The sequence below is a fragment of the Cervus elaphus genome, chromosome 23, assembly GCF_910594005.1.
Source record: "Cervus elaphus chromosome 23, mCerEla1.1, whole genome shotgun sequence".
Taxonomy (NCBI): domain Eukaryota; kingdom Metazoa; phylum Chordata; class Mammalia; order Artiodactyla; family Cervidae; genus Cervus; species Cervus elaphus.
Window position 1 is genome coordinate 68,237,940 of NC_057837.1, and position 15,439 is coordinate 68,253,378.

The 15,439-nt window shown below is 40.3% G+C and overlaps 1 non-coding gene across 1 annotated transcript; it reads right to left on the bottom strand.

The window, feature by feature from the left end:
- Positions 1-14,382: 14,382 nt before the first annotated feature.
- On the bottom strand, positions 14,383-14,455 carry TRNAR-UCU. The gene has a single exon. It is a non-coding gene; the product is annotated as a tRNA-Arg (tRNA).
- Between the last annotated feature and the right edge of the window lie 984 nt (positions 14,456-15,439).

Sequence of the window (15,439 nt, forward strand, 5' to 3'; positions counted from 1 at the left end):
CACTCAAATCACATTGTATAGGCTTCAAGACCAATCTCCTCTCTGCTAATGCCTGGGACACAACCTTACTCCTTCCTGTCTCCAGCAGGGAAGGTAAAGGGCTTTCTTAAGGTTATGTCATTAACAACTGAGAACTATTAGTGTGGCTGAAATGGAAATATCCACATTTTAGCACATGCCAATGATTTCTCTCCTGTAATTGAGCCCGATTTTTACATTTCACCCAGAAATGTGATTGCTAGTGGGCAAAGGAAGGTAATCTGATGCTTCTCTGAGGGTGAGTGGAAAAACAGACCTTGCTTTTAGGTTATAACTTTGGCAAAATATAATAGAATCCTGCAGGTATGCATGTGTGCACACATATGCACACACATACCCCCACCTGTTTTATCTCAGCAGGTGTGGTTACAGGACTTGCCAGAGATGAATAATCCATTAACATCCCTTAAGAAAATTAGACATTAAATTCAAAATAATTAGCTAGATCCAGGTTAATTTAATAAGATAGTCTTTGGACTTGTAGAGGTAAAAAGTTAGAACAAGGTGTTAAGGAATGTGGGTTGACAGATTAGAGACTCTAAATTTTATGAAGTTGCTACATAGAACTCTATTCAGAAATGCCACTGACCCCTGGGAGCAGGCCAAAGCACCAGCTACTACCCTCTTGTGTTCTGAAAACAAATCCAACATGAGTGGGAGAGGGGGAGTTCTCCTCCCAACAATCTTTTTTTTATTTTTATTTTTTTATTAGTTGGCGGCTAATTACTTCACAACATTTCAGTGGGTTTTGTCATACATTGATATGAATCAGCCATAGATTTACACGTATTCCCCATCCCGATTCCCCCTCCCACCTCATTCCTCTGGGTCTTCCCAGTGCACCAGGCCGGAGCACTTGTCTCATGCATCCCACCTGGGCTGGTGACCTGTTTCACCATAGATAATATACATGCTGTTCTTTTGAAATATCCCACCCTCACATTCTCCCACAGAGTTCAATAGTCTGTTCTGTATTTCTGTGTCTCTTTTTCTGTTTTGCATATAGGGTTATCGTTACCATCTTTCTAAATTCCATATATATGTGTTAGTATGCTGTAATGTTCTTTATCTTTCTGGCTTACTTCACTCTGTATAAGGGGCTCCAGTTTCATCCATCTCATTAGGACTGGTTCAAATGAATTCTTTTTGACGGCTGAGTAATATTCCACGGTGTATATGTACCACAGCTTCCTTATCCATTCATCTGCTGATGGGCATCTAGGTTGCTTCCATGTCCTGGCTATTATAAACAGTGCTGCGATGAACATTGGGGTGCACGTGTCTCTTTCAGATCTGGTTTCCTCAGTGTGTATGCCCAGAAGTGGGATTGCTGGGTCATATGGCAGTTCTATTTCCAGTTTTTTAAGAAATCTCCACACTGTTCTCCATAGCGGCTGTACTAGTTTGCATTCCCACCAACAGTGTAAGAGGGTTCCCTTTTCTCCACACCCTCTCCAGCATTTATTACAATCTTTTTTTTAAACTGGAGTACAGTTGCTTTACAATGCTGTGTTAATTTCTGTTGTACAGTAAAGTGAATCAGCCACATGTGTACATACATCCCCTCTTCCTTGGATTTCCTTCCCATTTATGTCTCCAAAGAGCATTATGTAGAGTTCCCTGTGCTATACAGTTGGTTCTCATTAATGATCTATTTTATACCGAGTCGTGTATATATGTCAATCCCAATCTCCCAATCCATCCCACCCTTCTTCTCCTTTTAAGTATCCATACATTTGTTCTCTTTGTCTGTGTCTTTACTTCTGTTTGGCAAGTAAGTTCATCTGCACCATTTTTCTAGATTTCAACAAGCAATTTTTAATACACCAGCTGGGTGTCCTACCATTCAAATCTATTGTGACAGTATTTATGCAGAGGTAGTATCAAATTTCACAGGTTGAGGGTTCAGTCCTACAAGTCCCGGCCCCGCCCCCTTCAGATGGTTGTCACAAATCCAGGTCGTCACCTGTGTTTCTGATCAACCAGCAATAAATCAGAGGTTCCTGAGACCACCCCTCTTCAGGTTTGGTTAATTTGCTAGAGCAGCTCACAGAACTCCGAGAAACATTTTGCTTACTAGATCACCAGTTTATGATACAAGCTACAACTCAGGAACAGCCAGACAGAAGAGCTGCGTAGCGCAGGGTATGAAGAAAGTGCATGGGGTTGCTATGCCCTGTCTACTCGTTCTGAATCTCCATGTGTTCCAACCCAGAAAGCTCCAAACCCTGTCCTTTGTTGGGGATTTTATGGAGGCTTCATTGTTATAAGCATGGCTGAGTAAATAAATCGTCATTGGCAGCTGAGTTGACCTCCAGTCCTTCTGTGCTCCCTGGAGGTTGACGGGGTTAGGGCTGGTTACTGAAAGTTCCAACCCTCTAACCTCATGATTGGTTCCCCTGGCAAACAGCCCCCATCTTTGGGTTGCCAAAAGGGCTCTCCAAAAGTCTTCATTAACATAACAAAGACACTTTTTTATCACTTATCACTAGAAATTCCAAGGGTTTCCGGAGCTCTTTGCCAGGAACATGATCAGAGACCAAATATATATTTCTTATTATAAATCACAGTAACACAACTTCACAGATGTTTGGTTTGCATCAAAGTAACAGTGAAAGTCACTCAGTTGTGTCTGACTCTTTGCGACCCCATGGACTGTAGCTCACCAGGCTCCTCTGTCCATGGGATTCTCCAGACAAGAGTAATGGAATGGGTTGCCATGCCCTCCTCCAGGGGATCTTCCTGACCCAGGGATCGAACCTGCATCTCTTACATATCCTGCATTGGTAGGCAGGTTCCTTACAACTAGCAAAACCATAGTACATCAAATTCCTTGTCCCCCTTGAGCTTTCTGCCCTGATGTCTTTGAGCGAAGATAGAGAGCTAGAATGACTTTCTACCCATTCCCAGCTAGGAAAGAAGGAAAAAAGTCAAGCTTTATCCTAAGGAAAGGAAATATGAATACCTAATATAAATCAGTCATTCTTTCCCATTAACTGGATCAGAAAATTGAGTCAAAGAAGATGAGTGACAACCCGAGATCCTTGGAGTAGCTAGTATCAGAACCAAAAGATTGCAACCCTGTTCTGTGACAGCCCCTTCTCACTGTTAGCATCCTTCCTACACTTGGTGGTGAATCCAACCTACTAGTTCTTAGAGATGTCTTACTGTGTTTAGGAAATAAAACAGCATTGTTCTTAATTCAGAGTCAGTTCTTCTGTGTGTTGATGGTATGGCTTTGGGCAAGTCATTTCAACTCTCTCAGCCTCCGTTTCTTAATTTATCAAATAGATAAAAGTTTCTCCCACATAAAGTTATTGTCAAGTTTGGATGAAATTACATGAAAACAAATACCTCTAGTGCTTACTATGTACCAGCCACTATTCTGTGTCCTCTATATATAAGAACTTATGTGCTCTTCACAATATATATTTTAAGGTAGCTACCACAACCATCTTCAACTTATGAAGGAGGAAACTAAGGCATAGGGAAGTTAAGTCAAGTAGCTATTTAGGGACCAAGAGGAAATTAAAACCTAGAAGGTCTGATTTTGGGGCCTGTATTCTACTTCTTTCTTTTCTACCTAGCACACTGGCTTTCAGAAGCAATTTAATAAATGCTCCTTTATTCTCTGATTTTTTTTTCATTCAGTACAAAGAAAGCCAAGACAGAAAACATGCATTCTTGGACCCTGACCACATTTTCCTAATTTGAACTCAAGATGAAGCAATTCTCTGCCTGGCCATCACCCCTTCCCATCACTTGTGTTTGCAGATATGGCTACAGAGTTTAGCAAAGCTTCAGTGAACCAAACAAAATGCAAAAATCATCAAAACTTTATCAAGTCCTTTTGACATATGTTCCAGGACAGACTATTTTCTTGGGCTCCAAAATCACTGCCATTGGTGACTGCAGCCACAGTCACCTTGGAAGAAAAGATATGACAATCCTAGACAGCATATTAAAAAGCAGAGACATTACTTTGCTGACAAAAGTCCATATCATCAAAGCTATGCTTTTTCCAGTACTCATGTAGGGATGTGAGAGTTGGACCATAAAGAAGGTTGAACACTGAAGAACTGATGCTCTTGAGCTGTGGTGTTGGAGAAGACTCTTGAGAGTCCGTTGGACTGGAAGAAGATCAAACCAGTTCATCCCAAAGGAGATCATTCATTAGAATTCATGAGTATTCATTAGAAGGACTGATGCTGAAGCTGAAGCTTCAATACTTTGACCACCTGATGCGAAGAGCCAACTCATTAGAGAAGACCCTGATGCTGGGAAAGATTGAAGGCAGGAGGAGAAGGGGATGACAGAGGATGAGATGGTTGGATGGCATCACTGACTCGAAAGACATGAGTCTGAGAAAGCTCCGGGAGATGGTGAAGGACAGAGAAGCCTGGCGTGTTGCAAGCCATGGGGTCACAAAGAGTCAGATGATGAGTGACTGAACAACAACAGCCAGGCACTAAGAGGCAGAAGCGTGTGATAAGGCCTATCATAGACTTGCAAACTACAGGGGCTCACATCAAATTTGTTTAGATAAACTAGAACTTACATGACCGACACCAAGGGGATTTTGGTTCAAGGGATTATCTCTGCTTAGTCTTAATTCAGGGAAAGATTTTCCATTTTTCTAGATAGTCTCAGGTGGGGGGTGGGGTTTGCTGATTACTGAGTCCCATCTCCAAACACTGCTGTGAAAATTTTGCAAATAGGCCTAGCGCTTATGCACTTATGAGTAATCACCCTCAAGCAAAAAGGGAATGGCATGAGGTGTCTCATGGTTTGGTTGGCTTCTTTGCTTGTTTTTTTTTGTTTGTTTGTTTTTTGGTGGGTGGGGGGATTTTTTTCCTGCAGTTTCTATCAAACCCCATGAGATAGCTCCTAGTTTCTCCCAACACATACATCAGCCTACAGACTCAGGCAATATCCCAGCCCAGAAATTCTACTGGAAATCTCATGCCAGTCATCCTGACTTTACACATAGCCCTTCAGGAGTATTCAGGCTGCATGGAGGTAGAGGTATTAAAAACCTTTCTTAAGATCCTCACGATGATCCTGTGATTCAGGCTGGATTTTAATCCCCATTTTACAGGGGAAAAAGTATTGAATCACAGGATGATGGAGCAAATTGTTTCAGATGACGCAGTATAAATTATGCAACTGAGTTGTGAGTTTAGGTCAAACCTGAACCATACTTCTTTCTTTAAATGAGGTATCTCCTTAGGTTAAGCACTGGAATTTCTATGCTCTTTTGTTTAAATGTACATAACTTTGTTACAAGACAAACCAGGAGTCATTGACTGATCACATTTTTATTCTCCATGAATTATAAAGTCAGAAGAAGTTCGATATCATAGGTTCATATTCTAAGGTAGAAAGGAAGATGGGAATGGGAAAAAGGGTAACAATAGTAAAGAAACATAGAATCATCACTAAATTTCTAACTTTGTCTAAACCGGACCTACAAAAGCCAGTGCCCATTGTTAAGGAATCAGACAGTTGAAATCACAAAGATGAAGGTGGGTGATTCAAAGGGTTTAGGTATTTGTTTACTAGTTAAGGTAACAACGAGCCACATAGTTTTGGCCTATTTTGTTACTATTGTTCTGCATCCAATAACTGCAGAATACACATTTATTTTAAGTGCAAATGAAACATTTATCAAAACAGACCAGAAACTGTGCCATAAAGTCTCAATCAAGGTATTGAAGTCATATCAAGTATATTCTCCAAACACAGAAGTTAAGCTAGAAACCAGTTTAACGAAGATAAGTAAAAATCCTAAAATGTTTGAAAAAGAGGCAATTTTGAAAACTTTAGGTATAACTTATGCACACTACCTCTTCTCCTCTTTAGTAAACGGTTCTCGAGTTTTGACAAAGGCACGCATACAAGCTGTAGCACCACCATGATGGAGATGTGGGACAGTTTCATCACTCCCAAAGGTCTTTTTGTGGAAAAAAAGATAGTGTCTTTTTGTAGGAAACCTCTCCCACAGCCCAAGCCCTGGTAACCACTGACCTGATTTCTGTCCCCATAAGTTTGCCCTTGGAATCTGACTTAAAAACATTTGAGGTTCATCCATTATTTTGGGTATATCAATAGCATGTCCCTTATTACTGCTGAATAGTATTCCATTATATGGATGTGTCACATTTTGTTTATCCATTCACTAATTGAAGGGCACTTTCAGTACATATTTCCAGTATTTTATAACTATAAGCAAAGTGCATATAAGCATTCTTATGTAGAATTACTGAGTCTTACAGTAATGTATATTCCACTTAAGGAACTGCCAAATTTTCCAGTGTTTCTATACTATTTTTCATTCCTATAAGCAATGCATGAGAATCCCCTTTCTTCCATATCCATATCTGCACGTGCTATGATTAGCTTTTTTAAGCATTTCTAATGAATATGTAGCTGTGCCTGAATGTTATTTTAATTTACATTTTTTTATATTTTGATGATCTTTTAATATCCTCTCTTCATTGATGTCTTATCTTCTTTGGTAGAATGTTTGTGAAAGTGTTTTGCCCTTTTTAAAATTAGGTGGTTTTCTTATTACTGAATTTTGAGAGTTATTTACATAGCATGAATATACTTCATTAAACATGTGTTTCCTAATATTTTCTCCTAGACTTTTGCTTATCTCATTTTGTTAATCAAAATGAGCCGCAACTTTTATTTTTGATGAAGTCTACTTTATAATTTTTTTATTTTGTAATTTTTGTGTCCTAAGAAATCATTGCTTATCACAAGGTTGCAAAGAATTTAGTTTAGTTTTCTTCATGATCTTACAGTATTACACTCCAAAATTTTTCTTTTTCTTCCTTTACACAGTTGTCATTAATTGACGTCTATGAATGGAATGAAGAAATAATACACTGCTGCCTTTTTTTACTTCAGACAATTATCTTATTCTGCATAAATCCAAGTTTCTGATTAGTATATTTCTTCTCCCTGAAGAACTTCTAGCATTTTGTTAGTGCAATTTTGCCAATAATGGATTCTCTTCATTTTTGTTTGTCTGATAAAACATTATTTCTTCTTCATTACTGAATTTGGGGGGAGATGGACTGGGTGTAGAAGCCTATAGTGACAGTGTTTTTGTTTCTGTTTGATTTGTTGGTTTTTTTCAGTACTTTATGGATGTGATTTGACTTTCTTTTTGCTTTTGTAGTTTCTGATTGCAAGTTGACTCTAATTCTTGTGTCTGTTCCTCTGTATATAAAAGATCCTTTTTTTCTGCTATCTTTCAGTATTTTCTCTTTATCTTTCAATTTCAAAATTTTCACTATGATAGTTTAAGGGTGTGTGTGTGTGTATGTGTGTGTGTGTGTGTATGTGTGTATGTATGTGTGTATGTGTGTATGTGTGTGTGCGTGCGTGTGTGTTGTGTGCGTATGTGTGTGTATGTGTGTGTATGTGTGTGTGTGTTGTGTGTGTGTGTGTGTGCACGCGTGCATGACTCTCTATCCCATACATGCATTTCCTTACTTAGGCTGCTTCGTGTTCTCTGAGCATCTTGGATTCTGCCTCTGCTTCTGTGATTTCAGTTACATCGATCACATCTGTATCAGACAAGACTCCCATGCTTTTTGGATAATCTTTTTTTCTTGGTTCTTGTTTCTTTTTGTGTTTTCATTTGGATAAAGTGTTCAACACAGGTTTCTCAGGTGGCTCAGTGGTAAAGAATCCACCTGCCATAGCTGAAAATGCAGGTTTGATCTGTGGGTTGGGAAGTTCTCCTGGAGAAGGAAATGGCAACCCACTCCAGTATTCTTGCCTGAAAATCTCATGGACAGGGGAAAGTGGTCAGCTATATTCCAGAGTGGACACAACTTAGCGACTAAACCAACAACAAACTGTTCAACAGCCATTTATTATGTCCATTTACATGTACATCCAATTTTATTTTTATAATTGATACGACCACCTTCTAGTTCACTGAATCCATCCTTGACTGTGCCAAGTGTACTAATGAACTCACTAAAGATATTATTCTTTGATCCCATGTTTCTGATTTCTAAAATGAAAACATCCATGCTGAAATTCCTCACCTGCTCAGACATGTTGTCCATTTTTTTCACTAGCACCTCTGGTACATTAATAACATTTACTTTACATTTCCATTTGTTCTAACATCCGCGTGATATTTAAGCCTGATTCTGTTAATTATCAGCTGAATGAATACCATAAATCAAGTATCATAAGAATTTCATAGATGCAGAAATTGAAGCTAAAAGAGGCTGTGTGAGTAGTTCAAGACCACACACCTGAGAACTGATCCAATGGAGTCAAATGGATTTCAGATCCCATCCTCTGTGCACCATACTGTACTGACACAGTATGTGGACAAAATGAATGGGTGCTGCCTAGGTGACTAAATGACCTGCAATGCTTGAGCATGCAAAATCTGTCCAAATTCTTATAGTATAGACATTGCAGGAGACATCAATCTTGGGACACAGGTGAGTGGGACGCCGTTAGAAGCTTATGCTCTGTTGTCATGGTGCTGAGCTATTACAAAACAAAACAAGGAAGTGGACATTAGTAGGCGAGTGTCACCATGGCCAGTATATGTTGTCAGTATATTACTGACATCCCAGGCTTGCTCACATGACCCACACTTACTCACCTGGAACAATCAAAGGACAGTCCTAAGCAGCATTTGACATAAATCATGTAGATCCCAATCTCACCCTGACTCTTTGCTGGGAAAGTGCCATTTGCTTTTTCACTGAATAATCCTTTGTAGCTTACAAAATAAGCCCTGTGATTTGTCTCTTTTCTTATTAAAACAAACAAAAATTGCAGCCTTGTTCTATCCCACAGCAAGGGATATGCTGGCTGCAAGCCAACGTTATGGCTCCACAAGTCCAGGCAGTGGAATGAGCTGGGATGGGCCCTGTGAATTGTTCCCAGCTCCAAAGGCACAGCTGTCCAGATTCCTCAAAGATCAAGGAATTCAGAGGAGGCCTGGGCACAACACAGTCAATTATCTCACAAATGCCTTCTCATTCAAGACACTGTTCTTTGTAACAATGCAGCACAAGGCAAAGTCTTTCGCATAAGGTCCCTGGGAGGGCCAGACACTGATTCAGGCATATAATCTGCCAGACAGGTAGAGTAGGGAAGAAAAGAAAGGGTCATCCTCACAGGGGTCTGTCTGCAGCACACCTGAACTGCCCCAACCAGAGGAAGTCTGCCTTTCCAGAACAGCCCCGGGGCTGTGTCTTTGTGACCTAAATTCCATCCAGGAACAGTCACTGGCCCCAGTCTTGCTTCTTCAGTTTGGAAAACACTCATTAAAGGGGTCTTCTGATACCAGAGGTCTCAAGAAATTCTATATAAAGCTTCCCAGTCTTTGGCCTAATTAATAATATTCCTGAGGAAATAATTCAAAAGAAGGATAAGCAAAGTTGTTACTTACAGCGGTCTAAGTTTATAACTTGGCTTAAAGCTCAACATTCAGAAAACTAAGATCGTGGCATCTGGTCCCATCACTTCATGGCAAATAGAAGGGGAAACAGTGGAAACAGTGGATGACTTTATTTTTGGGGGCTCCAAAATCACTGCATATGGTGATTGCAGCCATGAAATTAAAAGACGCTTACTCCTTGGAAGGAAAGTTATGACCAACCTAGACAGCATATTAAAAAGCAGAGACATGACTTTGCCAACAAAGGTCCATTTAGTCAAGGTTATGATTTTTCCAGTAGTCATGTATGGATGTGAGAGTTGGACTATAAAGAAAGCTGAATGCAGAAGAATTGATGCTTTTGAACTGTGGTGTTGGAGAAGACTCTTGAGAGTTCCTTGGACTGCAAGAAGATCCAACCAGTCCATCCTAAAGGAGATCAGTCCTGGGTGTTCATTGGAAGACTGATGATGAAGCTGAAACTCCAATACTTTGGCCACCTGATGCAAAGAGCTGACTCATTGGAAAAGACCCTGATGCTGGAAAAGATTGAAGGCGGGAGGAGAAGGGGCGACAGAAAATGAGATGGTTGGATGGCATCACCAACTCAATGGACATGAGTTTGGGTAAATTCTGGGAGCTGGTGATGGACAGTGAGGCCTGGTGTGCTGCAGTCCATGGGGTCGCAAAGAGTCGGACACGACTGAGTGACTGAACTGATCTGAAGTTTATAATATTAGGGCCAGCACCTATCTATTTAGTGAAATGTTGTGCAGTCATTAATAGGATTCTTCCTCATTAATAAAGTTCCTGGGAAAACATGATTTAGGAGTAAAAATATGAAAATTTTAATATATGAGAATTTCCCAGAGAAATAAATGTCACAGCATTCATGTTGAGGGGATAGATTAAGAGCCCAGTGCAATAGGAACATCCAAACCTAGGTACATTGCTGTAACACTTCAAGCATTAAGAATAAAGAGCAGATCCAAAAACTTCCCAAGATGTAGAACAGTTACCTATAAAGAAGTAAAAATTAAACTAATCTCAAACTTTTCCTCACCAATATTGTATCTTAAGATTATTTTATCCTTTAGACAGTAAGACAGAGAGTCTAGGGTCTTGTGAGTTTCTTAAGTTCTATGAAAATGTTTTCTAGAAAAGAACTTTCTTATAAGGATATACATTATATTTATATCTGCATATAGCATATAATGTATTATATAATATGTGATATCATAAATAATGCACGATATGTGTCATATAACATAGAAATATTGTACCCATATGTAGTGTTTATGTGTGTGTAAACGTAGAGACAGAATCAAAAGCATAAAAATAAAAAAATGAGAGATCATTAAGTAAATGCATGTGAAATGTAATATTATATTATTATATGACAATTGTTTGTATTATGTTTCATATGCTGAGAGGAGAGGTACTTAGGATCTACAGAAATGCTGAAAGTCTTGCAAATTCCCTAACTCTAGGCCTAATAACTCAATGATTATAAGGAAAGTATCTCCTTCCCATAGATTTGGGTCTCCAGTCAAACCATCAATCACATGTAGGGATTAATGAAGAGATTTTTAGATGTGACAAGATTCAAAGTTTTAAGTTAATTTCAAGTTGCTGATGGGATTTGAGTAGTGAAAATTAATTACACCTTTCACCTCTCCCCAAGTTAGTAACCAATTAAGAAATAGACATGAGAAACTGAATGATATGTCGAAAAACTGCTGATAACACTGAACTAGATCTATGTATAGTCAGCTGGGTCCCTTAATAAACTCAAGATGGATCTAAAATCTAGTGTTCAGGATCGATCACCTGAGGGGTTTGGGGTGCAGATAATCTTATTAGAATCAGAGCCTTAGATATATGTTCAAAGCCAGGCTTGGTCCCTAATGATGGAGGGCCTCTGGGTCCAGAATGCCAACAGTCAGTGAGGGCCAAGTTGAAAGAGAAATCTCACAAAGGGCTAAGTCACAGGTATTTATGAGTTCCTTCTTTCTGCATCATTCCACACAAAGTCACTGGCAGCAAGGGAATAAATAGGAAAGAGAGAAGCTGGAAGTATTCCTCCCATTCCTAAACTTTTCCTCAGTCAGAGTGGTGTGCCAAATGTGGTTTTTAAACTAGTAGCATCAGCCTCAATTGAGGATTTGGCAAAAGCACAAATTCTCAGACCCCACCCTAGACCTATCAGATCAGAACTCTGGAGGTGCAGCCTACCAATCTGTATTTCAAAAGCCCTCTGATGTTATTTTGATGAACAATCTGTCTGAGAAGCCTCATCACGAAGCATAGACTGGAAATTCGGGGTGTGTGTGTGTGTGGTGTTACACATCTTAAATATAGACTATTTTTATTTTTAAAAAGAGAGATGGGAAAAGGCAGATTCTTGATGATGTCTTCTGAGCAGTCATATCTTGGCCTATCTCTCCTCATTTATTCTAGAAGGAGGAGAGAAAATTAACTCCAGCCCTGACTGCTCACTGAAATCGCCTAGTTCAGTTCAGTTCAGTTGCTCAGTTGTGTCCAACTCTTTGTAACCCCATGAACTATAGCACACCAGGCTTCCCTGTCCATCACCAACTCCCAGAGCTTGCTCAAACTCATGTCCAATGAATCAGTGATGCCATCCAACCATCTCATCCTCTGTTGTCCCCTTCTCCTCCTCGTTCAATCTTTCCCGGCATCAGGATCTTTTCCAAGGAGTCAGTTCTTCACATCAGGTGGCCAAAGTATTGGAGTTTCAGCTCCAACATCAGTCCTTCTAATAAACACCCAGGACTGATTTCCTTTAGGATTGATTGATTGGATCTCCTTGCAGTCCAAGGGACTCTCAAGAGTCTTCTCCAACACCACAGTTCAAAAGCATCAGTTCTTCAGTGCTCACCTTTCTTTCTGATGGTCCAAAAATAACCTAGGAAACTTCATAAATACTCATGTCTCAGACCTAGCCTCATTGATTGGGATTTCATTTGTTTGGGGCATGTTGTGAGCATCAGGATTTCATTTATTTATTTATTTTTGGGGCTGTGCTGAGACTTCATCACTGCACGGGATTTTCTCTAGTTGCAGCGAGCTACTCTCTAATTGTAGCGAGCAGGCTTCTCATTGCAATGGCTTCTCTTGTTGTGGAGCATGAGCTCTAGAATGTCTTTAGCAGTGGCGTGCATGGGCTCAAAGTTGCAGCACCCAGGCGCTAGAGCACAGGCTCAATAGTTGTGGCACATGGGCTTAATAGCTCCATAGCATGTGACTCCCGGGCCAGGGAACAAGCCTGTGCCTTCTCACTGGCCGGCAGATTCTCTACCACTGAGTCACCAGGGAAGCCCCATGGGCAACTGGATTTTTTAAAAGCCTTCCAAGTGATTCTATAATGTACAGCTAAGGTGGAACACCATTGGTTCATTGGTTCTGAAAATATGGTTTCCAGATAAGTAGCATTGGCATCACTTGCCAGGAAGTGGCAAGATGCTCAGCAAATAATAGTTTGACACCAGCTCGCATTTCCACGCATAGATTTAAGAGGCCAGCTGTAAGCCCAGTTTATCTCCTGTGCATCTGACCCTCTGGCTACAAGTTGGAGGCTCCAATGGCCTCTTACTTGGGTTCAATAAGTGGTGGAGCAGCACACGGAACTCAGAGAAACATTTTGCTTACTAGGTCACCAGTTCATCATAAAAGGATGTAACTCATGGGAGATGCATAGACAATGCGTGGGGAGGGAGGGTGGCGCTCCCATGCCCTCTTCAGATGAGCCACTCTCCCCAGTCCTGACTAGTAACCAACCAGGAAGTTCGCTGGACCCTCTCCCTTTGGGTTTTTCTGAAGGCTTCATTACATAGGCATGATTGAGTAGCTCATTGACCACTGGTGACTGATCTCAATTTCCAGGCACTCTCTACTCCCTGGAGGTTGAGGGAGTGGTACTGAAGGTTCTAACCCTCTAACCACAGGTTAGTTTCCTTGGCAACCAGCTCCCATCTTCAGGGACTTTCCAAAGTCCCCTTATTCACATAACTAGACATTGTTATCACTTTCATCACTTAGGAAATTCCAAGGGGGTTAGCTCTGCTTCAGAAATGGGGATGAATATGAAATATATATATATTTCTTATTATACATCACAATATCACATTTAGCCACTTAGTTGACAAATAATTATTGGGTGCTCCTCTGGCCCAATTCCAGCAAAAGCTCTAAAAATAAAATGGTGAAGGAAAACAGGCATAGTTGTTTTCCTTGGAAAGTGTTCATCCTGTAGAGAAAATAAATATTAATCAAATAATCATCACACACATACACACAGTATGTCTATAATAAGTCCCGTAAGTGTCAGGAACACGAAACTGTGCCTATGGATGACAGGGAATGTGACCTAATGTAGGAGGAATGGCGTGGGTATCACAGATTTCTGAAGAAGCTGCTGTCGGAACCGATGTCTAAAGGATGAATAGAAGTTGAATAGGCGTCGAGAAAACAAATAAAAAATTTTCCAAACATCTTGTGCAAAAGTCCTGTGGCAAATAGGAATGTAAAGGAACCAAAAATGATCAATGGGTGCTGTGTTCAGAAGAGGAAGGAGAGTATAGTTCAAGATTAATTTGGAAAGAAAGATAAAAAAGAGAAATAAAAAAGTTATGCCCTGTTGTCGCTGATGTTGTTGATGATGATGATGGCAGTAATGTGTGTGTGTGCGTGTTTGCTTGCTTGCTTGATATACTCCACTACAAATTTTTTCTTCCTTCTTTGAGGAACTTTCTCAAGATTAGTGTCAAACCACATATACCATGAAGAATGCTGAGAGACAGGCTGCACTGGTCACACTCAGACCATCCTGCCTATGGCATTATGGGAAGCTCAGTCTATTTGGGGATTTTTTTGGCCCTGCAGTATCTTAGTTCCCAGACCAGGGGTTGAACCTGCACCCCCTGCAGTAGAAGTGCAGAGTCTTAACCACTGGACCACCAGGGAAGTCCCTTAGTTTATTTGTTGAGCAATGGAGTGGCCCCAGCGTGGTGGGGTCCATGACTGCAAGGTCACACACCTTTCTCATTTCCTGTCTTGTGGGTTTCAACAGAGCACTTGGAGGTTGTATTACCGAATCACTGTGCTGGCCATTCTCTAGCTGCGACTGTGTCCTGAAAAACTCTGAATCTGGGAGAAAGATGATTTAAACCTGCTTTGTTTTCCACACAAAGTTCCGAAGGTATTTACGTATTTAGCCCCCGGTCCTTCGGCATCTGCAGTGACTGGCACTGCCGGCGTGTTTTCTTCCTAGATCATTTTTACTGCCAGTGTCCACTGTTGCTGGAAGACTTTCCAGGATCCTCATGCATATGGCTTTTGACGGAAAAATGTCTCCCTTGGCACCTTCTTGTAGGAACCACATATATCAAAACCAAGCTCCCAGACCACCCTTCCAGCCAAACATTCATAAATGTCCAGGAGGGAAAGAAGTTATGCAGGAAGACTATATCTCTTAATAAAATCTTGAAAGAGTTTCCATTTCATTTCTCATAAATCCTCTGTGAGTGAGCGTCGTACAATACTTTCTTAAGAGGCAAAATTGCCTCCAAATCTTTTCCTGGATCAAGACTACAGAATCATTTGTACTCGTCCAGCTCATCATAATCCATCTTTGGCTTGACAGTAGGAGACATGATTTTTTATTTCATTTATTATATTATTATTCAAGCTCATTTTTAATAAATAGGCTTTCACTTAACACAGCTTCTTCTTAATAGAAAAGTTGAATAAAGTTTAGCATTAATGTCACAACTTAGGCGCCTCTGTTCTATGTTTTTGCATTCCAGAAAGTGGTGGAAATTTGAGAGAGCTGGCATAGTATTGTAGGTAAGAATTCCAGGTAAACTCTGGAATTCAACAGACCCAGGTTAAGATCCAAACATCTCTATGTAATCTACAGCAAATAACTTTACCTCTCTGGCCATGTTC